Source organism: Podarcis gaigeae (genome assembly GCF_964106915.1).
Source record: "Podarcis gaigeae genome assembly, chromosome: 7".
Lineage (NCBI taxonomy): Eukaryota > Metazoa > Chordata > Lepidosauria > Squamata > Lacertidae > Podarcis > Podarcis gaigeae.
The window spans coordinates 31,441,485-31,468,094 of NC_139683.1; the positions used below are offsets into that span (position 1 = coordinate 31,441,485).

The window sequence follows — 26,610 nt, forward strand, 5'->3', positions numbered from 1 at the left end:
ATGTGCTAAAATAAAATGAACAGTATGCAGTATCTTCAACTATTAAAATATTTTTGCAAAACTAGAAAGCTGCCAGTTCAATATTTCAACAGATCACCAAAAAATGAAGAGGAAAAAGTCCAAAAACAATCCTGGTATATTTCAATTTCATCTAGTGTTATGGAGGTTATACTTCATTATAAATAGTGACTTGAACATAAATGTTTATACAAATTTTCCATAAATCTGCATGCATGGAATAAGCTTACATTTTCTATAAACAAAAATGTTTCTCTTAATTATATGTTAGATACACTAAAATGTTAAGTAACTTAATTTGTAGTTTAACCTAATTCAAAACAGACTATGATGAGAAACTTTTAAATACAGTCATAGTGACCCACAACAAATTTCTGCTTTTAAAAAAATCTGTTTTCGCAAGCATTGCTGAGTCTGATTTCTGCCCACAGCGTGTAACAAGATCCTTTTCCATTCTGATTTTTTCAATGGAAAACCTTCACAACTTCCAAACATATTCTGTTACAGTAGTTGCTTTAAAAACAAAAAAATCTGAATTATATTGAGGCACATCAAATGTATTCCAAAGGCACTGCAAATATATCTCAAAAATATGACTAATAACGTACCCAAAGGCAAACTCATACGTCTAGTAAACATTCTAGATACCTATTATCAGGTTGCAGGTGGCCCTTATTATACAGCCATACGTTACATTTTAGGTGTACTGCTCTAAAGTTGCTTTGGTCATTTTCCAAATAAAAAGATGCTGATTTTCACTATTGCCCTTTTCAACTGAACTAAAAAAGGGAAATTAGCTGGTGGAATTTTCTAGTTTCCAAAGGAAAATGACCCATTGTTATTCTTGTAATCACCTTTTGTTCACTATTTGCCAGGTTTTTGGTAGCATTCTATGGAAATGTCTTTTGTATATAAAAGTCCCAACTTCACTAGAACAGAATAAATATTGTAGCAAAACTGTAGACTGGGGATCTCCCATGAAAAACAATTACACTGGTAACTCGCCTTCATAATCATGGTAAATACCAAGGATCTGTTACTTAGCAATTCCATCTTGTGCACAAGTTCCTTAAGGGTTTCTTTTATCTGTATCTTACTCAATACCAATGAACTCAGGGAAGGTTGCAGTAGTATCATTAACAGACACACAATCCAAGCCTACAATCTGTCTAATGACTACAAAATGTTTGATAAAATGAAGTACAAACAAAAATAAAACTATTTTTTTTCTTTCCACCTACTGAATGTCTCTTCTGCACATGAAGAATGCTGCTCACACAATGAAGTCACACAATCTACATCTTAGAGCTTTTGACGACTGGATTTTTTTTTTTTAACATATTGTACCGAAATATAGAATGATCTGCTTTATTATAGAGGGGTGAAACCTGAATCTGTCTTATGTATGTGTTTTATAAGACCATTTATTAGCACATAATTTGTAGTATTCAGTCAACAATTAAACCCATCATCTTCAAAGATGTTCACTCTACTGCCAATGTAAACTGGACATTCCTGTTCATATGGTACACCTGGTTGAGAATCTTACATGGTAACTTAAACTGAATTTAAATTAATTAGAAGGGGGGGGAGAGTAATTTGAAAGGATCCCCCTCCAGTTTAACAAAGCAAGTACTGTCTAAAGCAGAATACTGTTTCTTATAACCTGGATGTGTGAAGAACAGCAGGTCTCTGCCATTCTCCCTGTCCAACAACTTCAAATTTTCATTTGAACTATTTCCCTTTAAAAAAAAAACCAAACTCTTTTGCCAGCCCATCTTCACTAATATTGTGTCTCTTAAAGCTTTCTGCCAATGTTCTACCCCTAAGTAAGTCAAGCATATCAAGTGTGTCTGCTATGCACAGGATAATGAACAATGCACAAAAACAAAAGTAACAGCAGGATTCCTATTATCTGATCTTCCATAAAACACAAAAAATGCCTTTTCTGGTACAGAGGAAGTGCCAGTAAGCCTGCAGGTGTGAGCCAGTTAAAAGAAAAGGCTTTGGCTAAATAGATTCTTTGACTGTCAGGGATTAGAGTCATGGCACCAGTGGTAACACACATCTTTTTCTTTAATTTACAAAATTTTCTCACGAGTTTGCAAGAGTTCACCCCATCAGGGGCTTTCTGAGACCATTGAAATGTCTTAAGTTTTAATTAAGTTGGAGTTGTCAGAAGAAAGCTTTTTTGGCACAGAGTCAGGGTCATTAATTACCGCTATCTTTGTTTCTTTCCAAAAAAAAGAATTCCACTGACTTGTGTTCCTTAAAGCATGCATTTTCTTTCTATCCTGAAGGCTTTATTCATTTTCAAGCAAGACTTGTTTAAGCAATTACTTCCCTCAATGTTATGGATAGCCTTCAATTTCAAAGTGTTCCTCACTACTGATTTGTGGTAGAGAATTAATAATTATTACATTTAGTGTGATATTCAAATTCTAGTTATGTAATTCACAACTTCACTATTTTATATATATATTTAATATATTCATACCCCACCTTTCATCCAGGGAACTCAAGGCAGCAAACACAATTTCTTCCTTTCAAGATTTTTGATAACTATTCGGCTACAGAAAGGGAGTAAACTATGAAGATTCATATTAATTGCCACAATTATTTACAATAAATGTTTTATTGCTGAAGTAGCTTGTTCTCTGCGGCGATCATTTTACACTGAAATTAATATACTTTCTGAATGCAAACTATGTGCACACTAAATGATCACTAATTGAAAGCAGAGGGATAACTAAGATAAACTTTGAAAGTTGCTATCATGTCATAGCAGTTTGGTGTGATAAGAAAAGTCACTTTCCTTTGAGAGATGGATTCATATGGATACACAATTGTGGTAGCAGCTCTACTATCATGTAGAGATATAAAACAGATAATCTGCTATCCTCTGTACAGCAAACCTCTCTTTACGTAGAAATATACAAGGTTTTGACTCACACTGCACTCTCTATAAAAAAGAACAGGAATGTAACTAAGAGGCTCTTACATGGAGAAAATAGAGCTAATTTACAGTAGGCAGTAGGGATCATTCACATAGCAGATTAGTAGAATTGTCCTCTCTCAAGGTTCTTGCGTGCCTCCTAGTCATACAGAGACCATATTATCTGTTGACCTTTCACTCAATCGCTGTATGCACAGCTGGCCAATTTCCATGTATCTCAAGTGTTCAACACTAAAAGTTACAGATATTCAAAACACACAATATGTTCTGAGTTTTGGAGAGATGTGCATATGATGGAGTAAGTAACTTTGCCAAAACTTTTATTATTTTACTTGATGGATTTGTAAATTGCCTATCAGTATGAATTTTCAGGGTGCTTCACATAAAAGATGATAGATGATAGATAGATAGATGATAGATGATGATAGATAGATAGATAGATAGATAGATAGATAGATAGATAGATAGATAGATAGATGATAGATGATAGATGATAGATGATAGATAGATAGATAGATAGATATAGATAGATTAGATAGATAGATAGATGATAGATAGATAGATAGATAGATAGATAGATAGATAGATAGATAGATAGATGATAGATAGATATAGATGATAGATAGATGATAGAGATAGATAACAACAGGCACAATGACACAGTGATTTGTTATTATTAATTTACAAAAAATGAACAGCAGCATAAAATTATCAAGCTAAAGAGGCTTAAGAAATACATTAACATAAGCATCAGGCAAGCCTCTCTAGTAAACCAAAATTAGATCTCTTCCTATTCCGCCTGATGCTTCTATACTTTGCATCGGATAACTGGGACACATAGAGGAGAGGCCTCCAAAGATGATCTCAGTGCATGGGCAAGTTGATGTGGGAACAGGCATTCTTTCAGGTACCTTGGTCCAAAGTGGTGGTCTTGAGTACTTTGATTTGTCTCAGAAATGTTCTAGCAACTAGTGCAGTGCTGCTTTTTCAGCACCAGTGAGATGTGTTTGCAACAAGCAGCCCAGTTAGAAGCCTACATTGCACTAAACAGTTTTTGAGTAACAATGTACTTTTCACCTCCTAGACACAGCTGGTCATTCACCCTTGGCTATCTGTTATAAGCCATGGTGCACAGCCATTGCTGTACCTTTTATCCACATCCTCAGGCTGCTGAAAAGGTATTCCTCCCACAAACCAAGATGGTGCTCTAGATACATTACTTGTATGCAGAACTCATGCTGGTTAGGTTAAAGCAGATATGAGCATGTCACAAAGTAAGCCTCCATTGGTTTCTTCACATCACCCTGTAACAGGCTTCACACCTCTTGAAAAACTCTGCCACACAGAATCCCATGGATGCAATGGAAGTGAACTATCATTCTTTGCTGGATATATGTCAGACTATGCCTGATAATGAGTTCATACTTAAGATCAGTAGCATTCACACACAGTCTTCTGGCACCTCTATTCTATAGTCACCTCTCTGCCTGCTTCCATGGTCCAGGTTACCTGGAAAACCAAGGGACTGAGCAGTCTCTGTATTGTAGGGAAAGGGTGCTGAACACTGCTTAATGTGTCCACCCCTCACTCATAATGGCATCCCATAGAGAAATACAGTAGAACTTTAACAGGGATGCCAGTCATGTCATTAGGATGTTTCCCAATGGCATTCAGGAAACCTTAATAATTCACTAACCATGCAAAGGAAACTATTAAGTCTAAGTCTATTGCACTATTAAGTGCAAGTCTAAGTCTTAGCAGAAAACGATTATAACACAGGAGACCAGAAATGTTATCTAGAAGATGGCAAAGCAATGCGGGTCACTCCAGTTAGAGGAAGGACCAGATAGGGATATTTAAGTGTCTGTCCTCCCTTCCCTTTCATGGCTAATCCAGTTCACACCCGCATCACTATACCCTATAACAGTAGTGCCTCCTTTCACTCCTGCTCCCCAATTACTGTTTCAATTTGGTTTCAGGACAGGGACTGCTTTAGTCACATTGGTGGCTGATAGATGCTAGGAGATGGACAAAGGAGGGTTTTTTGACATCATCAGGCATGACAGCTGTCTAGGTCACTTCTCATGTTTAAGAAGAAGTGACTCCATTAGCTCTTAAAAGAGTTGTTCTATTTTTCTTCTGAATCTTACCCATACACAAGGACTAAAATATTATTGTTTCTATCTTTGTTCTTTCTATAAAATGAACATTAGCTCTTCCTGTTATGCCTACTATTCCCACAAAAGTTAGCCTACAAATGTTTAAGCTGTATTACTTGTGAATAAACATCATTGAACTCAGTGGGACTTAACTCTACGTACACATACAGAACTAAGCTGCAAAACATAACCTTGAACATTTTATATTTTGTATATTTATATTTTGTTATTTTCTAGGAAGGAAACAGTCATAACTGTGTAACAGGAATAGTAAACATTTTCAGTGGTATGTTAGAATGACTAACCATGAACTAGCTTCTTCTCACAAGTAAGGTTTCAAGGTCTGAATTTCAGAATCATGCACCACTGCAGCCAGGCTTACAAAATGTACCGTATTTTTTCGTCTATAAGACGCCCCCATGTATAAGACACCCCCTATTTTTGGACATTGTTTTTTAGGAAAAAAACCTAGTCTTATACAGTGCACGGAAAAATACAGTAAGTTCATAAGATAAAGCATACACAATTGATGCAGAATTATTGTTGAGTAACATCCAGTCATTTCACTAGGGCTTAGGCAACTTTACAAAAGCCTCTTTGAAATTAATGGTGACTACAGTACACACCAACCGTATAAGATATTTTAAAAGGCATCTGTTGTTTTAGGCCTCCCTGCCTAGTATTTCTGACAAGACCAATTTTTCCGCATTAAGAAATCCTTTTTAATATACGTTTTTTGAAGTTAATACCTCATTTTTTATATTGTTGATATTACCAATGTTACACTGTGAAAGAATAATATTATTAATCACTCTTGAAACAGTGCTTACCCTTTACAAATAAAAAAAACCCCTGCATTATGGAAACCTCCAAATTTCTAGAAAACTGAAAAGGGCTTGGACTAAGATATTTCTTCTGAAGTGTTGTTTTCAGTTACAATATTGGCAAAATTGTGTTTGTGTGTGTGTGTGTGTGTGTGTGTGTGTGTGTGTGTGTCCCGAAACCCTCTCTTGGGTTTCTGATTTGGGGAATAGGCTATACCATTTTGAACTGCTCTGCCCACCAATTGGTTGCATTCAGACAGAGCAATTTTTTAGATGTTTTGCGGCTAGTACAAATTATTTTTCCCTTTCCAATCTCCCTTGTGGCTTTACTTAATTTCTCGCATTCAGTCATGGTACTTCACATAAAATGGGAGAGGTGGGGATTTAAAAACTATCCACTCACCACCATTTTAATTTAACTTGAAAAAGCTGAGAGTACCAGGAAAGTACATTAAACAGATGTGTAAACTTCAAAACTTGTAACTTAAAATATATATATGCACACACCTATCTATTTTATGAGATGTACAACTTATTTCCAAGCTTCAAAAACCATGTTTGTCACTAGGTATAAATACTTCTTGTGCTATTTGGAAGTCACAGCAAATTCAGCTTTCCTAAATTCCCAGAATGTGTATACCTACATATTTATAACAAATAACAAAACAAAACAAAAAATAGAAATAGGTGCAGAAAACGGAGATATTAATATTAAACCTTTTTAAAAAGAAGCTCAGACAGTTATAAGAAATATGATTGCATCAGCTCTTAAGGCTTCGTTTTCATACTCCAACTGAACAGACTTTAAGGAAACTGGTGTTCTGAGTCATAAGCTGTGTTCAGGTGCTTATGTCTAATCATGGTTTGGTGTTGTGAGAACCAACAGGTTTACACACTCCCTCCTTTCTTGGCTTGTGGAGATCAGTAACTCATCATTTGCAGTAAACTATAGCGTGCTTTTTCCTCCAACCAGGCAAACTGGGATCTAAATATCAGTATGTGAAGGGAATGAGAAGGAAGGAGTGTGTGAGCTTAAGGCTCGGTCTCATAACAGCAATCCATGATAGCACCCATGGTGTCAATTTACTCATAAACGTAAGATACTGGAGGCCAATTGATTTTTTATTGTCTCCTATACCATCTGGACTAGCAGCAGATACCACCTTGCCAAAGCAGTAATGGTAGCTCTGAACAGCACAGAGAAGAAAGTCTTTATGAAGTACTCTGTGTGCAGTATTGGCTATATTGACAATCGTTCTGAAGGTTTGCAAAATAATTCTTCCCTGGTATATACATCTTTTTCTGCTAACATAGGCAGATACTTGCTAGGAAGGATAAAATAATGGATGATTTGATTTTTTTAAAATTGAATTTTCAATAAAACAAATGATATCTGGGGCTTTTTTAATATACTTCCTTTTACTAATATATCAATATTCATGGTTAGGTGATGCTATAATTGGTCCTGTATAAACAGCAGTTAAAGTATGTGTTTCCTCATAGCTTTCAACAAAAAATCTGTTGCTGCAGTCTATTATTCAATACCCATTGTCTCCATTCACACATTGTGGCAGGTCATAAACCATAAACAAACCTTAGCTTTCCATCATGGTTTCTTTGGAGAGAAACAAACCACAGGCACTGATTCACACAACACAGTAAGCCAAGGCTTACTGCTCCTAACCTGAGAAAGGGCAGAGTGAAACAGTAGTGTGCACAAGCACGCAACTTGTTCATGGTAAGCCATGGTTTATGGTTTACCATGACATGCAAATGCATGCAGAATCAAAATTTATGGCTGCCTTCTCATATATCAGAATGTAGTGTATTTGCTTCTGAGTCAAATGGCTCATCCACACTTTTTCTTGACCCATGTTTTGATTAATTTCCCAAGATCTCATTGTTTTGCAGCTGTCCCTTGCAAAAATCTGATCTTACCACTGAGCTGAAGCTGAAGCAAAATCTCTCTTCGGATTTTACAGGAATCTCATAATATCTGGTTCAGTGTGTAAAAACAAATTATATGCCTTGAACCAATACACTGGGTACTGGACTCCTCTTTCCCATTTCCCTGCATCAGTGCTTCACAACTATTTTAAAATTATTTTGACTGTGTATTTTCCATCTTGTCAGATTCTTTTAAAGGGGGGGGGGGGGAGAATAAGAATCAGCAAACATTGCCATCCCATCCACATCCAATAGTTCAAATGAATCATGCTTTCATCACTGTAAAGTGGCGTATAAACCCAAAAAATTAAACTGGCCAGTGCTTTGACTATTTCGAAAAGTCCAAATTTTACCATACCCATTGAGTCAATTACCCATCTCCTACTACCCTTCTGAGAAAAACCCCACCCCACCTTCCCACTATATATAAGGGTCTGGTGACTTCTGTTTCAGTGTATCTGAAGAAGTGTGCATGCACCCAAAAGCTTATAGAGAGAACAAACTTAGTTGGTCTCTAAGGTGCTACTGGACAATTTTTCTATTTATTTCAACTGCATCAGACCAACATGGCTACCTACCTGAATCCAAAATTTGTGTCATTCTTTATGGCAGAATGAAATGGAAAGTAGGATTCTTTTCTCTTGAGTAACTATTTTGAAGACTATGTCTTGCATTTCCTATTGCTGCTAGCAGATAATTTTCTGATGGCCAATTAATTTCAAGTCCCACTGCTGAGTTAGCCCAATACCATCAACTCAGTACGCTTTACTCCAGAAGAGCAAGTGAAAGAAAAAGAGCCATTTGAGGACAACCTAGATATATGTGATTACATGGGCTAAAGAGTCTATCTATGGTATAATAATTTAGCTTATAGCTTGTGTAACCTTCAACCAGTCATAGTCCAGACACTGTGCTGGTCTTTGGATCAGAGGACCTATCTTTAAAAATGTTATACCAATGCCAAATGCTTGGGGGGGGGGAATTAAGCGACCCTTGATATTTTATTGAAAGCAGGGTACAAATCCCACAAATAAAAAGCCTCTAACTGCACAAATAGACTTCTAAAATACCACTAGAAAGCAAGGGAAACATCTAACATCAGCTCAAAGTGCAGCAAAAAATTTCAGTGCAGATAGCACCCACTCTTTCCCCCTCTAAGGTCAAAACAGAAAATGCCACAAGACTGCCTGCAATCCTATAAACATTTACCTGCTAATATACCCCACAGAACTCGAACGGAGCCTACTTCTGAGTAGATATGTATAAGATTGCACTAGTATATTAGGTAACTTAACTCTTGTGGTGACTTTTATTCCACATTAACAGTTACTGTACTGTTTCAGAAAACCCAGCACCTTAAGCTATGAGGAAATATTACCATTTATCCCATTTTAAGTGAAGTGAAAAAAAGCTTTATTAATTTTCCCATTCACCTGTATCTCAATATGGGACAACATTTCCTTTTGTATTTTGAGTACCTTGGTTAGTTCTGGGTGAAAAATACCAAAATATACATTGCATCACTAGTTTTTCTGACAGGCCATCATGAAAAGTCAGTATATCACACAAAGTCTATATATCTCAGGGCGTGTGAGAATTAAAATCTTGTCTCTTCATGATAATTTTGCTCTTGAAACATTACACCAGTAAAATACATCAATTAATTCTTTTAACTGCCTACCCTTTGGGCAAGGATCATTCTGTTTCTGTGTTTCCTACAGTATTATCTACCACTTATAGGAAATAAATATTAGAAGCCAGAGTAGTATAGCAGCAGTTGTTGTCACACCCCAGCCAGGTGGTTTCACATCTGCTATAATCCTAGGATTTGGTTAATATAAATTATTTCCTTTTGAATAAATTGTAAATTGACTGAGATCAATGTACAACGTAAGGAGTCAATGTCAAGCCAAGGAATTACCAAGAAAACACAAAACGACCAACTAATGTTTTCTAGATAGGAATGAGATACATGATTATTCCACAGCATGTTGAATATCTATATGCAATTTGTTGTCCACTATCACAATTGAATCCCCCCCCCCCCCAATTTTTTGGTAGCATTTAATTTTCATGCCATTGTTGTTGCTACATCTGTACTGCATTCCATTCTACTTTGATCAATCCCAATTTGCTGTTTTCTGAACGTATTCTGTGATCATGTCTAACTATACCATATCATATGTTTCTGCTTTAGTTGGCGTTTAGCACAATCTCCACATATGACAGTCATGCCTTCCTTTTCCAGTCCTCTATATTGGATCCCTTTACTGCTTCCTCAAAATCCTTCATGTGCTGTAACATGTTCAAAGTGTTCCAGACAATTTTAAATCTACCGACTCATTACACAATGTCATGCAACATTTCACTGGGATTTTTAAAAGGGGGGAATAATTAATAACTAATTAATTCATTGAGCTTTTTAGTAGTCTTCCAAAATAGTTTATATGTTTTACTTAGTTCAATATAATTAATAATAAATAATAATAAAATAATAATTTATTATTTATACCCCACCCATCTGGCTAGGTTTCCCCGAGTGTTAAAAACAATACAGCATTAAATAATAAAAACTTCCCTAAACAGGGCTGCCTTCAGATGTCTTTTAAAAATAGGATAGCTGCTTATTTCCTTGACATCTGATGGAAGGGCGTTCCACAGGGTGGGCACCACTACCAAGAAGGCCCTCTGCCTGGTTCCCTGTAACCTCACTTCCCGCAATGAGGGAACCGCCAGAAGGCCCTTGGCGCTGGATCTCAGTGTCAGGGCTGAACGATGGGGTGGAGATGCTCCTTCAGGTATACAGGACTGAGGCCGTTTAGGGCTTTAAAGGTCGGCACCAACACTTTGAATTGTGCTCAGAAACGTACTGGGATCCAATGCGGATTTCTCTTCAAGCGGCATATTTATTATTTTACTTAAAATTAACTATATTGCATATGATATAAGCATTCTCACCCCAGTGTCTAACAGAACTATAATTCATCCACAGCCTCCATGCTGGCACTGAGATTGCAAGAGCAGCTGAGTTCAAGAGGGCCATAATAATCATATGTACACATAGTGGTGAAACATATTTGTTGCCATGTAATGCAAGAAGACCCTGAAATATGAATACAAGTGATATCAAATCATTGGGGCTTTGCTTTATGCTGTACAGAGGTTGAAAGCTCACAAATGCACTGTTCTTAGACGAATGAAAGTGATCATGTACTACTGGATGAAAATAAAGCTAAAAATAAGGATGTCCAAAAAAAGCTATTTTGAAAGTCATGGATATCAGTCTAATAAATCTAAATTAGCCCATTAAGAACACCCCAAAATCAAAATTATTGTGTTGATCAACTATGGTCCCTTGAGCTCTCTGCTTTTCCAGGTGGCTGCAGTCAGATCTCTTGGAATAATGGAGTGCTCAAATCTCTGATAGTTAATTGTGCTGGATTACTGTTTGGCAACCAACCAACTTCTGGGCCTAGGGATAGATCATTTTATTTAATGGTTCATCACAAGACTCCAAACAGCATGCAAACATAGATCACTGGTCCATTTCTGCCAAGGAACAACAAGAAAAACATGGAGGAAGGAGGAAGATTATCACACCTGCAAGATACCTGTTAGACTGTTAGCTAAGTGATCATCTGAAAAATCAGGATGGTGGATGAGGATTTTTCTTTTTAAACTCTGGGCTGGATATTAAATAGTAAGAGCTGTGCTCTAAAAAGTTTAAAAGTAGCAACTAAACACCGTACAAAAGATCCAGTAAAAACAACCTGATGCCCTCCAGATGTTGAACTACAGCTTCCATTTATTGGTTGTAGTGCCAAGGACAGATGGGAGTTGGGATCCAACAATATCGGTAAGACATCAGGTTCCCCACTCTAGGTTTACCATTTTGATTTTCAGACATGTTTATTTGCAAGAAGAAACAAACATGTTTTATCATGTATAAATATTCCTCAGATATATCTCAGCAAAATAGGATTAGTCACTGTGCATAAATCAAGTACACAGCATTGCTCTTTATCTAAATTCAGAAGTGCAGTCTGCATGTACATCAGTAGCTTTCAGGTAAAGAATATTATATCCTATTGTCTCACAGTGAAGAAGAGGAGCAAAGTACTTTGTTTTGCAAGTGTAAAGTCACACCCCAGTTGCACCTGTTTCCACCGTCAAACCCACAAGTAACTATTAACAGGGAGGAAACTCCTACTCTCTAGAAATTGCTAACAATTCATTTATTCTATATATTTTAAAACTTTAATTCTTGATGGCTAGAAGTTTATATAAGAAAATATGTACTCCTCCAGCAATTCAATAAACCACCACTACCATTTACTTGTGGGCACATTAGTCTGACATTTGAAACCATGAGTTGTTCTTCTGTAAGCTGGAAGTTCCCCTCTGTCCCTCCCACCTCTCTCACACACAACTCACAACTTTTCTCTGGGGCAGCACCTCCTTCTTGTGGTTGACAAACGGACAACCATGCTTGTGTGCCTCCCCTGGGCCAGCTGAGAGGGAGCGAAAGGCCACCACCACCGCCACTGCCCACTGAGGAGGGAGTAAGAGGAAGGCGGGAAAGCACTGCCGGAGCCATGTATGTTGCCCAGAACGCTTCACTAGAAGGACAGGAGGGAGAGGCAACACAGTGGCGCTCCTGGCTTCACGCTTCTCTGCCTTATCCCTGCTTCCAGGTTGGGACTAGTTTGCAAGGAGAGACTCCCTTGATTAGACCAGCAAAGGGAATGACCACTGCCCAGTCCACTGGGGAGCACAACACTTGCCCCACCAGGGGTGCCGGCAACCCACGCTATGTCTCTGCTCCCAAGCTATCACCTGTGACTGACTGTTAGATGCCAAGGTTGTTGTTTTTATAGAGTCTGCATGCCTGACGTTTGCCCATTCCTGCTCAGAGATCACTGGGGCAGTTTGGCTAAGAAAAAAGAGTTTCAGATTTTCCATTTACCATGTCACCATCCAAGCATCAATTCTACTATCTTCTGGTACTAGTTGCAGCCAGGGGAAAAAACAGGAAATGGTCATAAATTCACTTTATTCTTTGAGACAGGTCAATGTTGAGTGGCCTAGTTGCATCTGTTCCAGTTATAAAAACTTTTGTTGCTACATTTTTATGAGCTTAGCTGACAGAGGCACAAAGCCAACAAATACTATGATGAGAAACAACAACACTTTGGGGAACCACTCCTTAATTCTGTTCATCTGACTTCCGCAAATAGTCATGAAAATAATCACTGGAATATTTTTTTAAAAAAACAAACAAACCCTACAATCTTTATGCTGGCTTGATCAGTAGTTTTTTTTTTTTAAGGGGTAGAAAAGACAGGGGTTAGAGCATCTTATCTAAGTGCAAATGTGGAAATTCTCCTTGGATTGTAAAAGTCCCCAGGGGAAGGCTTTCTGATACCGCAAGCATTCAAGACACCAATCTTGGTTAATCACTAACAGGTTAACATCTCTGAAAGTAATACTGTCTAACAAGAGAGGAATGTACAGTCTGGTTCTCATAAAATTTCAGACCTAGGACAAAACAGAGGAATCTGGTAGGACTACTACTTTCAAAAATATTAATTAATAACACATTACCAGTCTGATAAAAAATATGGCCTGCCATTATCTGCTTTCCAGACATAAAATGAGACTTAGAAGGTTTATAAATGGCTCTTACCATTATAAAAAATACACATCATTCTATACTCAGGTGTCTGAATAAAAGTTGGGAAAGTAGAAGCAGCTATTTCAGAATTAAATACATTGCCAAAACAAAGGACAAGGTCCCGGGAAGTACAAGAAACAACAGACAAGGTTATAGGAACCTTATATATATTACATTATTCAAAGCAAAGACTAGGCTGCCATTTTTAGGTATAAAAATTCACTGGACATATTGAAAACATAGATCAGTTTGTGTTGTGGTGGTTCAGAGATATGTTCTTTTAAGTGTGTGCTTGAATGGGCTATTATCAGACACATTTCCATTAATTTCAGTGCTTTTCAGGTCACAGAGAAGTGTATGCAGACACAGTTCTTGAAATATTCTGGAATCAGCCCTTAACAACTTTGCCCTGAGTTTTATGAATATTAGAGATTACTATTTAACTAACTACAATCAGTCCATTTTTAGTATCTACAAAATTAGGACCTTTGTTTATCTGAGATATCTACAATCACTAACCACTTCTTGAAAATTAATATTGGGCTGTAGTATTGCCTTGGAATAAGGCCTGCAAGTAGCTGCTCAGCTGGAAATGCTATGATGTGTAGATGAAAATAAACCAATACTCTAGTGGGACACTGCTGCACCATGCTCTGCTTGACATTGGGCACAAGGATGCTCAACTCAGCACCGACATTCAGTGGAGCAAGGAGAGCTGAATACACTGCTAGCAGAGAGGTAAACTTCTGAATTATCTCCATATTTGAAATCAAGGAGAGCTAGCATATCTAAGGTTGGAAAGGAGACCCTCATACAACCGTTTTCCAGTCCAGCCTTAGAGCTCAAAGCCAAGAGAAGAGGGACAGGCTCAGCCTAACACATGATTGTTTCATTGTTTTCTTCCAACCTAAAAGCAGAAGCAGATAGGTCAAAGGATGGAAAGGAGAGCATCCTTGTGCCCAGTGTCAACAGCACAACTCTAAATATGAAGCAAAGTGCTGCTTCGTTTTATCATGTCAACCAGCAGAAGGAAGACAAAAAAGCAATAGAAATCGGCAATGCCCATTCATCACAAGGACATGGCAAGGAAGGAACATTCAAGAAGTATCAACAAAGCAGAGGATCCATAGCACAGCAATTTCTAGAACCTTCCACCCTGTGCCTCGCTACAGATTCCAGATATTTTGAATCACAGTGCACTACATAGTAGTGAAAGTCCAGGAAGAAATTTGGCTGGAAAAATAATGCAAATTTTGGGGGCCATCTTTGCTCCAGCACTAAGATACAAAAAGCTGCTTAATCAAAATATTTTTAAAAAGCCAACACGGTTAAATGCCAATATTATGTCCAGTAATACTGCTAACAATAATTGAAAGGTGTAATCCACAAAATAGTAGTGTCCAGAGGCAAGAATTCAATTGTTGGTTTCACTGTGAGATTTTAATACAATTTGTTTTGAAGGATAACTTTATACTATCTTTTTATTTTTATTTTAAAAGTTTCTGGTTTTACTTTTTCAAAGCAATATGATGTCAAATGAATTCCTGAGGGTGTTATTTTTTTTTTTTTTTATTTGAAGGGGGTTATAAAACTTTTAAAAGGCTGATTTATTTTAGACCATTTTAAACACATACCAACCTTACTTGGACCCAGGCCAGACAAAAAATTCCATCTGAACTGACACCCTACAAACACATGTTACCAGTAACCACTATTGAGCTTAAAGAAATAAATGAAATACTATACCTTTGGCAATGCAGCACTTGGCACCTTGTCAAGGATTCATAGGAGAAAGGTATGTCTCCTATTCTATACTGTGCTCTGGCCTATGCAATAAATATTTTCTCTATCTACAGAAACTAAGTTTCCATTACAATTTTTAAAAATAAATTATGACCTATTTTACAAAAGTCATCCTAGAGCAAAATAAAGATCACAGTGACTGCTCTTCTCAACATGCACTATATTAAAAAGTGTGTATTTGTGTGTGTTAGTGTGTACACATTGATGCAGGGGCAGGATAAAATAACAACATGATTTCTTGAAGTGTAAATAGAATGATCTAGTGAGATCCAGAAAATAGCTAAGATTTCCTAACCACTGTGATTCAGTATGTGTGATGGGCAGCCATCACACCATGTCTACCACCAAGATAGCACAGTCATGATCCTATTCTGAACCAGCAGCAGGGCAACAGATCAAATAGCTGTAAAACAAAACAAATGTAGCAACAATGACAGCTACACCCATAGTATCTCTGGTAAATCCACTAACAAGCACCAATCAGGTGGTTGCAACTTTTGACATCCCCATATTACCAACACCAATGCAATTGCAAAACAAAAAAGCCTAAACATGAACTAACCACTTCAATATACACATCCCGTCTGCCCACAATTCATAAGGTACAATGGCACTGCACATAGGAGGTCTCCACAAAGAACCAAGAGATGTCAAAAGGGAAGGGAAGGGAACAGAGAACAGTGGTCAGACTGTCTGACCAAGATCTGGGAGAGCAGGATTCAAATCCTCACTTGGCCATCATACTTTAATTGGGTGACCTTGGGCCAGTCACTGTCTCTCAGCCTAACATATCTCACAGGATCGTTGTGAGGATTAAATGAGGAGGAGAACCATGCCTACCAAATTGAGCTCTTTGAAGAAAAAGGTGGGATAGAAATGCAATAAAATAAAGATATGAGTCCAGCTATGACCATATGCAGACAAATGCTATAATCCTGCAGGCAATGTGTGTGCAATACATTCTTTTGTAGGTTGAGGGATGGAGGTTACCAGCCTATGGAACTGAAGCAATCACATAAAGCTTACAATGGTCAGCGTTATAAGCTTCCCAAACACAAACCATCTTTTTAATTAACAATAAATTCAGATGAATAAAGGTAGAAGCAGCAATCAGACCCCAAATCCGACTACAGAAACCAACATTCTATCCACACAGCCCTAAGTGCAGTTGGAAGACAGATCCATTATGAGGCATTTATAATGTCCCAGAGTTAAATTCATGACATTCCCCCTACAAGCATGGGAGTGCTCCCAGCCATAGTACTGAAGGGCCCCTGAATGGGAAATAATTGTTGAGGTTGTAAAACCAATAAAAAATTATTTACAAAAAATAAAAAAGTGAAGGAACAGTGGTGGCAGGTCCTTTAGCCTTCCCCTTTATTGGAGGAGAGCTATACTGGACGTGCTGCATTGCCTACCCTGCAGCCCCAAAGCTTAGCCTGCAGTCCTGTTGCCAGTGTTGAAATTCAACTACCAGTCCAGTCAGCTTGTGGAACAAGAGTGCAGATGTTGTCTTGTGCTTCGACTCAGAAAGCAAAATGCCTTATGCCGATCCCAGTTATAAGTTTCTCCATGTACTCAATTCATGGAGACCAGCTGCTGGATTTAACATCGCAGCAGTAACAAGGGACAATATTTAACTTCACCTCTGCTATTGATGAGTAGTTGTGGTAGTTAAGAACCCACTGCCTCCTCTTCTCAATATAGGAGTCCCCAAATTGATGTACCTGATGTAACCATTAGAAAGCTAGTGATTCACAATCCACAAACTATCAGAGACACAGCTAAAGCAGTCACAGCTTTCAGGGATGCCAAACTTTCTGCTCTTGAAAGGCCTCAGCCTGAGAAAGCAGCATGAGGGAGAAAAGCTTTTGCTATCACTGCATATCCATGCCAGGTTGAGCTGGACCTGTGCACTCTGTGACTATATGACAGCCCTGCTCAAATCCTACAGAATCCTACACAAGAACAGCTTGTTTCCATTGGTCATTACAGCTTATGGTCTGCATGGTGAAAGGCTGCCTGGTGACCTGTGGGGAAACAACAGAAACAGAGGGATGGTGATAAATAATGGGCAGCAACAAGAACCAAAAGTTCTGGCAACTAAGTGCTCATTATGGGTTGGTGAGTGCAAAACTGAGAAAGTATGCTAACAGCAAGATGCTGTTCATTCCCCCATGACTCCACTTAGCTCTCCACTCTCTTCTAACTAGCAGTTGGCCCCTCCCATCTCTGGCACTTATGGACTTTCTCCTGATAAAGGACATAATGTAGTCATTAATGCAATGCTCACCCATTATTATAGGAATACTAACTGTAATTTCTGTTTGTTCATGTACTCTCTCTTTGATCCTGCAAGACAAAATGAGTCATGCATGTTTGGCCTGCAATGGTAGTTTAAGTAGAGCAGAGTAGACTGGTCAACCAATAACGGTGGCCATATTCTCCATTGCTTCTTCTAGTACATGGCAGGAGCTTGGTGGCATTTGGGTGTCTGTGGTCAACAGAGGCTCCCTTCCTGGAAAGTATACACTTACCCTGTAGAGGAGACTATGCTACTTCTGGCTTATTAAGCCTATTAAGTGTCTTCTCATATTCTTAAAAGTGAAAGTTGCACTGTTGTTATTGGTATTGTCTCCACTTCCATCCCTTTTCTTGACATTTAATGAAAGAAGGATGGAGGATGTACAGGTATCATAGTCTGAGGCATGGTCTCCACTTCCTCCCTCCAGTTTCACCTTCCGTGGCTTACCTGTGTGGAATGCCTTGGTGTTGTGTCTTCAGCTGCACAGTGGTAGTAGTTCCTGATGAATTAGATTGTCAAGAATCGGAAAGCAAGTTTATTGTGTTGCTTCTGGGAACACGTGTTCTTTGTTCTTCTTGGCTGTTGAGTGTTTATTAGTAGCACAAAATGCTTGCTTTGTACAACGTATCTTATCACCAGAGTTCTTATTTGTACCGAATAGAGTCTCTGGGTAGAGGGTCAAAGTGAGGTAGCTCACACCACACAACTTGAAATATATCTGTTGTTTCCTGGCTGGACATGATATTACCCTTATCAATGGGCTTAAGAATTAATTCAAATGATACTTATATTATCAGTGTGGGGATGGAGAGGTGATGAGAAAAGTCATTTCGGAGTCCTCCCACTGACCCCCAGTGGGACTATTCTAATTTATACCAACTCTTTGGTATGTATTATATAATTTTTGAAAGAGAATCAACTCTTGTGAACGTAGGATACCAACTTCCACTCCTTGCTCCCATCGTGATGCCTCTACATCTTCACTAGGTTGTCTCCTTTGTGCTAACAGAGTCCTGCCAGCAGCTGATGCTTCTGCCCTCATCCACCTAGTGTTGTGCTTTGGTTGCCTATGTTAGTTTAGGAACAATCTTATCCTCAAGTTATATTCACCAGGAGTACTAATTGATAATATTTCCTTGTAACTGGATTTCACTAATTCAGAGACTTCCTAAAAAATAACTCATAATTCATTTAAAAATCTAATAATGAGTAACAGGTTTGTTTTTTTAAAAAAAGGAAAAAGGTTAAGCTGAACTCAGAGGAAATAAAGGATAATGTAACATTAAACACCTCTTTTATCATTCTGTTTAACTTGTGTACATCAACATACACTACTGCCTCTGCAAATTCTGGGTACTACTTTTGAGGCAAGTTGTTTCCCATTTGGTAAGGGGGGAAGAATTTGGTCTGGAGTGCAAGCTTCCAGGAAGAATCAAACACCAATGGGCTAAGAAACAGAAAGGGGTCGAGCTGCAGAGATAAAATTGTGTAGGCAGATTACTTAAACAAAGGCTCCCATCATAATTTGTATTTTATTTTCTCCCTAATAAGTAATTTTTGCTAGTGTACTGATGGTGTACAAACCAAACAAGAGAAACCTGGGTCAGCACACATGTAAAATATACACTTAGCAAATGTATGGACTTCATGCTTAGGAAATAACTTAAGGGGAAAATACATGATTTGCTTTTACTTTTTCATTTGCTTGGGTGTCAATTTATTTACAGTGGTACCTCGGGTTAAGTACTTAATTCGTTCCGGAGGTCCATTCTTAACCTGAAACTGTTCTTAACCTGAAGTACCACTTTAGCTAATGGGGCCTCCCGCTGCTGCCGCGCGATTTCTGTTCTAATCCTGAAGCAAAGTTCTTAACCCGAGGCACTATTTCTGGGTTAGCGGAGTCTGTAAACTGAAGCGTATGTAACCTGAAACATATGTAACCCAAGGTACCACTGTATTATGAATTATGGTTTTGGCAAATATCACACTTCTCACTCATCAGAGCACTTTCTCTAAACTTTCAGTTCTCACATCCCAAATTAATCAGCAGAAACAACAGCAGCACCAGCGACAGTTGTCTGGGGTATAAGAAAAAGAGTTTTTAATAGTTTTGGGTGCTTTAACATTATTTAGATCCATGCCAGAAAGCTCATGCTATCAGTTCCTTAAGTAATATTCTGTACCATTCATTTATTTTTATATTTTAAATTGTAAACTGTCATGGGTGCCTCGGCAACAAACAAAGAAACAAACAAAATAATCAACTTTCCAGGATTCTAGCACATTCTAGCAACGTGTCAAAAAACTGAGCTCAAGGTGGGTCTATATTAAGGATAAAAATGCTAAGTCATCAAATTCCGAATAATTTTATGTGATGAAGTAAACAACGTATAATATGGGTAAGTGTGGGATACAGAACTAATAGGAGTCCATTTTCTGCAAGTGCATTGTATTGGAAAAGTCTTTTATATCATTTTTATATCTTATTGACTCATATGGTTTTTCTTTGTGTTACCTGATATACTCTTGTGCATAGCTGCAGAGCACTTAATCGCTATAAAATGGCCTCCTTTGACGATTTCATTGTCTATTCTTTAAGTAAGTCCAACACTTACAGGAAAGCATACAATGAACTAAACATAATTGATCTGTGGTATAGTAACCAATTGATTTCTGTTAATGTAAATTCTGTTCACTGATTTAACAAAACAAAAATAGAATGATTTCCTCCCCTATGCTTTCAGTACTTGGTGTTGCACTCAAAATTTCCTTTACAAGAAAAGCCACCAAGTTCTCAACTAGATGCAAGAGAGCTGTTAGCATAAAGTCATTTTTTAAAATTATATTTTAATCCCTAGGGATAAACATTTATCTCCTTAGATATGGGGATAAAGATTTTAATGGCATCTTGCTTCAGGATTCAAAATAAATAAGGCAAAGATGAGTTTCCATCTTCTTAAAACAAAATTACAGAGATTAAAATATATAAACACAAAATGAATGTATTCCATTTGCATATTATATTTCGCTCTTAAAGTTGATATTGAAGATTAAGGGTCAGCATTTAATCCTCACTATCCTAATCCCTAAAATTACAAAGACAAGCATAAGTGCATGTCTGCTGCACTAAATTACCTTGAAAGAAAGCAAATTCCAAATGAAAAGGGAAGCATATTTATATTATGGTGATTTAAAATCTGTCGCCTAAACACATCTTCTCTCCTCCATCCATTGACCTAAATTGCACACTAAAAGCTTGCTTGTCTGCAAATGGGCAGCTAACACTTTGAGACAATCCAGAGATTCTTCTCCTATGAAGTATTGTGCCAACAATTTTTCTGACTACAATAAACACTGTCTTGTTCATGTTATGCAGAAACAAGAGACATGTTATAAAATACAAGAGTTTCTCTTCTCCTTTTCAGCTGATTTTTCAGGATACAACTAATTATTTCAAAAATCAGCCTTATTAAAAGGGGATAAAAGATGGGGAAATATATAAACTTATGGTGGTTGCAAAACATATTGACTGAAAGAGAGTATAATTGGCTGATTCTCACACTTTCACTGTAAGAGGAGTTACTGGGTTGGAGCCTAAGATACTGGACTTTCACATATTGAGCTCTTGTCTTCCCTGTAGTAGCCCCCTGTTCCCCACAAAAACGCTGTTGAGGGTCAAAGGGCACTCAGGGATTGCATAGGATGTGAGAAAGTGATAGCTCTTTAGGTAGAGTATGACACTCTTCTTAACCTCTGGGTCATGGGTTCAAGCCTCACATTCGGCAAAAAGACACCTGCATCACAAGAAGTTGATCTAGCTAACTCTCGCGTTCCCTTCCAACTCTACAATTCTATATGTGGTGCGGAGCAGCTTCCATTGGGTGAGGCAACCGGGACAATTTAATACAGTGGTACCTCGGGTTAAGTACTTAATTCGTTCCGGAGGTCCGTTCTTAACCTGAAACTGTTCTTAACCTGAAGCACCACTTCAGCTAATGGGGCCTCCTGCTGCTGCTGCTGCTGCTGCTGCGCCGCCGGAGCACTATTTCTGTTTTCATCCTGAAGCAAAGTTCTTAACCCAAGGTACTATTTCTGGGTTAGCGGAGTCTGTAACCTGAAGCATCTGTAACCTGAAGTGTATGTAACCCGAGGTACCACTGTACACACATTCTGATGTGCTTTATTAAAAATTACATTCATGTTGGCATGTTTGGTCTTCCATCTTCAAAAAGGTGCACAAATCTTAGAACCACAAATAATTAAGAAGAAAATCCTGAAATATTTACTCACAAAACAGATGGCAGGATAGCCACCCTAAAGTGAAAGATTTTCCATTATTAGCTGACTACATCATAATCTGTGGACTACATTTTTTTAAAAAAAAAAAAAAGCTTCATTGGGATGCATCACTTTAAGCCAGCCTCCCCCACTGTTTCAGGCTTCTGCTAGTATGTGATTTTTAAAAGACTCACTTTAATCATAACCATTTAGAGGGAAGAAGACCTGATCTGGACATGTACCTAAAGAATAGCTAAGGAGTTCAGAATATGACAGAGGGGTTCCCTATCTTTCAAAATAAAGATAATAATTTTTCTTACATGGGGATAAGGGAATAGGAATTGAAGTGTGCTTCTCCGGAGTACCTCCTCCAACTTCCAAACTACTTCTGGCAAAGCATCTCTCTGCTTTCTGGGGCTCAGGTGTTCTGCTTGTGGTCTGCTAGTGGCCCTCTCCACTACTTAGGAAAGATTACCATATTTTCTGCTCTATAAGACTCACTTTTTCCCCTCCTAAAAAGTAAGGGGAAATGTGTGTGCGTCTTATGGAGCAAATGTAGGCTGTGCAGCTATCCCAGAAGCCAGAACAGCAAGAGGGATTGCGGCTTTCGCTGCGCAGTGATCCCTCTTGTTGTTCTGGCTTCTGAGATTCAGAATATTTTTTTTCTTGTTTTCCTCCTCCAAAAACTAGGTGCGTCTTATGGTCTGGTGCGTCTTATAGAGCGAAAAATACGGTACTCTCTTAGGACTGGCCTCATACCAGGCTTATGTCTTCCCCTGTGGAAAAAAGTCTTAAAAGTCTTTTCCTTAAAGTCTTCCCTGTTCCTTTTCTTCTTTCAGGCTCCTCCCTCCTAGACTCCCCTGGATACATATTACAGCTGTCTTAAGTTAGACCAAAGCAGCAAAAACTATTCTTTACTGGACTGAATTCACATTAAAGCTTTAAACTATTTGTTTGTTTGTTTCGTTTATATATAATCAGTTAAACCTCAAATTAGCATTTATTTATTTTCACCCACAACTATGTAAAATATTTACTCCATCATGGCTGTGGAAATGTCTTGTTATGTCACAATTACATGTTGAGATTCAGTGACATCTTGCACTTTAATACACCATTTCCTCTTTTTATTAAAACTCTATAAACAAAATACAGCACCAAGATTTTTTTTTGGGGGGGGGGCAATGGTGCACACAGGAACTGAAGGGGCTTGTATTGTGAGGGGCTTGGGGCAAATCACCCCAGTTGCTGCCACCCCCGCCCCACTGGCAGTCTGGCAGCTTTCTGGTATTACCAAGTTACATGGAACTTTTATTTAGCATACGTGACATTAAAGTGGAAAGTGAAAAAGAAACTTTAAACTTAACTGAAGAAAGATCATTTTTGTAGTTAGTGCCCAAATAACCTGTAAATTACGTGCGTGTGTGCAGGTTGATGATGCCATGTGGGTTTTCTCCCCTCACTGTTAATTCCTTTCATGACTTGCTGATGTAGGGTCATGCCTCTTTGTGATTGGTGCATGTGGCTTTTGTTGTCCAAGGGCAATGCAAGGGCAATCTCCCTGTTTCCACACTCTAAGAAAGTTATTTTTTTGCAATTTAATCTAGAAACTGATTCTCACTAAGCTGTTCAACTGACATATGCAGATTATTATATGAACTTTGACACACACAAAATGATATAAATAGGTGGTATTTAAAATGATATAAATAGGTTTAAAGGTATCCCTGACCATTAGGTCCAGTCACGGACGACTCTGGGGTTGCAGTGCTCATCTCGCTTTACTGGCTGATGGAGCAGGCATTTGTCCGCAGACAGCTTCCGGGTCATGCCGCTTCTGGTGAACCAGAGCAGCTCACGGAAATGCCGTTTACCTTCCCGCCGGAGCAGTACCTATTTATCTACTTGCACTTTGACATGCTTTCGAACTGCTAGGTTGGCAGGAGCAGGGACCGAGCAACAGGAGCTCACCCCACCACGGGGATTTGAACCGCCAACCTTCTGATCGGCAAGCCCTAGGCTCTATGGTTTAGACCACAGCACCACCCGTGTCCCTAAAATGATGGTAGCATTGTATTATATGCGCTAAGATTCTTGGAGAATGGACCAATATTTGGTCCATGTAACTGTAGATACCTCCATGGTAGTGTATAAAAATAAGAATAGTATATGTGATCAACACTGTTACATAACTTTTAGTACATAACTTCAGCTTCTTGTTATAGTTTATTGGGGTTTTTTTTAGGGGGAAAACCCAAATTTATTTAACTGTTGGAAAAGATTTTAAATTAGAAATAAAAACTTTACAAAAACAAGTTTAAAAACACCTGTGGATTGGGTCTTCAAGATTCAATCAATTGACCAAACAATTCTCTTTCTTTTCTGTTGAGAATGCAGGCAAAGTTGATTCTTACATGCTACTCTGAAGGTCAATTTCAATTCTGGTTAGAACCGACTGCATTTGGGTTTGTATACAGCCATTTTTATGAGAATGTGCTCATTATCATTAAATGAACAAGTGGGGGGGGAGAGCATTTTTATAACCATGCTTTTGGTATTATTTCCTTGTGCCCCTTTTTAAAAAGTTGATTGGTCAGACAAAATAATAATTGCTTATATGAAATAAAGCATTATACTGGGTGTAGAGAAAGAGGAGGGTTTCCATAACCTTAGAACTCGGGGTTGTGCAATAAAATTCAATGGGAATAGATTCAGAACAAACAAAAGAACGCAGTTCGCATGTCACATAATTGTAAAATCCATTGCCATGAGATGTGGTGTTAGACACTAGCTTAAATGACTTGAAAAGGGGATTAGACAAATTCATACAGGATATGTCTATAACTGACCAAACTGCGGGATGCAGTGGAAGACAGGAGTGCCTGGCGTACACTAGTCCATGGGGTCATGAAGAGTCGGACATGACTAAACGACTAAACAACAACAATGTCTATAACTGGCTGCTAGTTGTCATTCCTAAATAGACCTTCAAGCCCTGCTTTGTGGCTTCCCAGAGGTATCTGTTGACTATGTAGGGAACAGAATGCTGGACTAGATGGATCTTTTCTAGATCCAGCAGGGCTGTTTGTAGGTCCCATCTGTGCTGGGTGTTGAAAAAGTAAAACACCTTCTAGCCTGAGCTTCATAAAACTGCAAATTTTAATGTCTGTTTTAAAGCATTTCTGCTTTGGGTTAATGCCTTTACAAGCACTGACCATGGTAAAAACAATGTACTGTACTAATTTATTTTTCAGGAATAATATCCATTGCAGTTGGCTAACATATCAACATAATTATATAGATATTAATATCAGTATAAAGTTCTGCTCTGAGTCACAGTTATCTGAAGAGACAGCAAACTACATTTGTTTGTTTTTTTTATCTTAGGCTATGTTTAGATTATAATTTTTAAACAACAATGAGTGTGCTTCCCCCTTAATGGCACAATGATTCCCATACCAGTCAACCTTTGATACCTTAATAAGCATACTACTGCAAACTATGAGCATACTATTGCATTTGTGCTAAAGGAGCAGGATAGTAGCTTGCAGGTGCTCCTTGACTCATCTTTCTTCCTGAGGGTTCAGGTGGCCTCAGTGGCCTGGAGTACCTTTCACCAGCTTCAGCTGGAGCTTCAAAAGACAGTTTGGCCACAATGATCTACACATTATTGCGATGCATTTGGAAACTGCAGCTAGTACAAACTGTGATGGCAAATATGCTCAGTGCTATATTCTACCATGCACGTATGCCACCTGTGCTAAACAAATAGCATTGGGTGCCTATTTGTTGCAAATAGAGTTGAAGGTTTTGTTGATAATTTATAAGAACTTGAACAGCTTAGGACCAGGTTACCTGAGGAGTGTCTCCTTCCATAAAATCCAGTTGAGTCACTGAGATTGTCAGAGGGCCTACAACACCCAGTTGAGATCCTTCCATGGTGATTTTAAAGAAGGCCTTCTCCACTGTTGGCCTCATACTATAGAATGACCTTCCCCCTAGAGGTCCAGTGCTCATCTAATGGTGTTCTGCTCACTGATTTAAACATATCTATTTGTGAGAGCATTCATGATCATAGAATTCTAGTACTGGCACTATATCTTTGATATCTGTCAGGGGGTTGTATTTCGCTGTTTTACTGTATTGAGTTTATCCTTCAAATTGGTTTGTGTATTAATGTTTAAACAAAAATAAAGGAGAGGTTCTGCTGCTTTACAGGTGATTGGGGCAATTAATTCCTACCCCAATTCCCATTGCTTCCCTTGGTCTTGTGTATGTATGAAACTGCCCAGCACTAAGTAACACAATTGATCCATCTAGCTTTGTACTGTCCACTTTGATGAGCAGTGACTCTTAAGTTCTCACAAAGTGGTCTTTTCAGACCCACTAGCTCAAATCATTTTAACAAAAGACTTGCTACATTCAAAACATATGATCTACCATATAGCTATGACCTTGTTCTATACGGGTCAGCACTGTTGAAAATGGCACAAGATTGTAAGTACTGGTTCTTCAATCTAGTTAATTGCACTAGACCAGTAAACCACCGGTGAGAGGGGACAGGTAGTCATGCTATTTATTTGCGCTACATGTACAAATATATGAATATCACTCATTCCTTCATCATCACCTGCACAAAAGGGAAA

The 26,610-nt window shown here is 38.2% G+C and overlaps 1 protein-coding gene across 10 annotated transcripts in view; it reads right to left on the reverse strand.

Annotated features, from left to right (window-relative positions):
- The window catches only part of ZFHX4 (zinc finger homeobox 4), a 177,692-nt gene that overhangs the window by 91,104 nt on the left and 59,978 nt on the right, over nt 1–26,610 (reverse strand). The window lies entirely within an intron of this gene.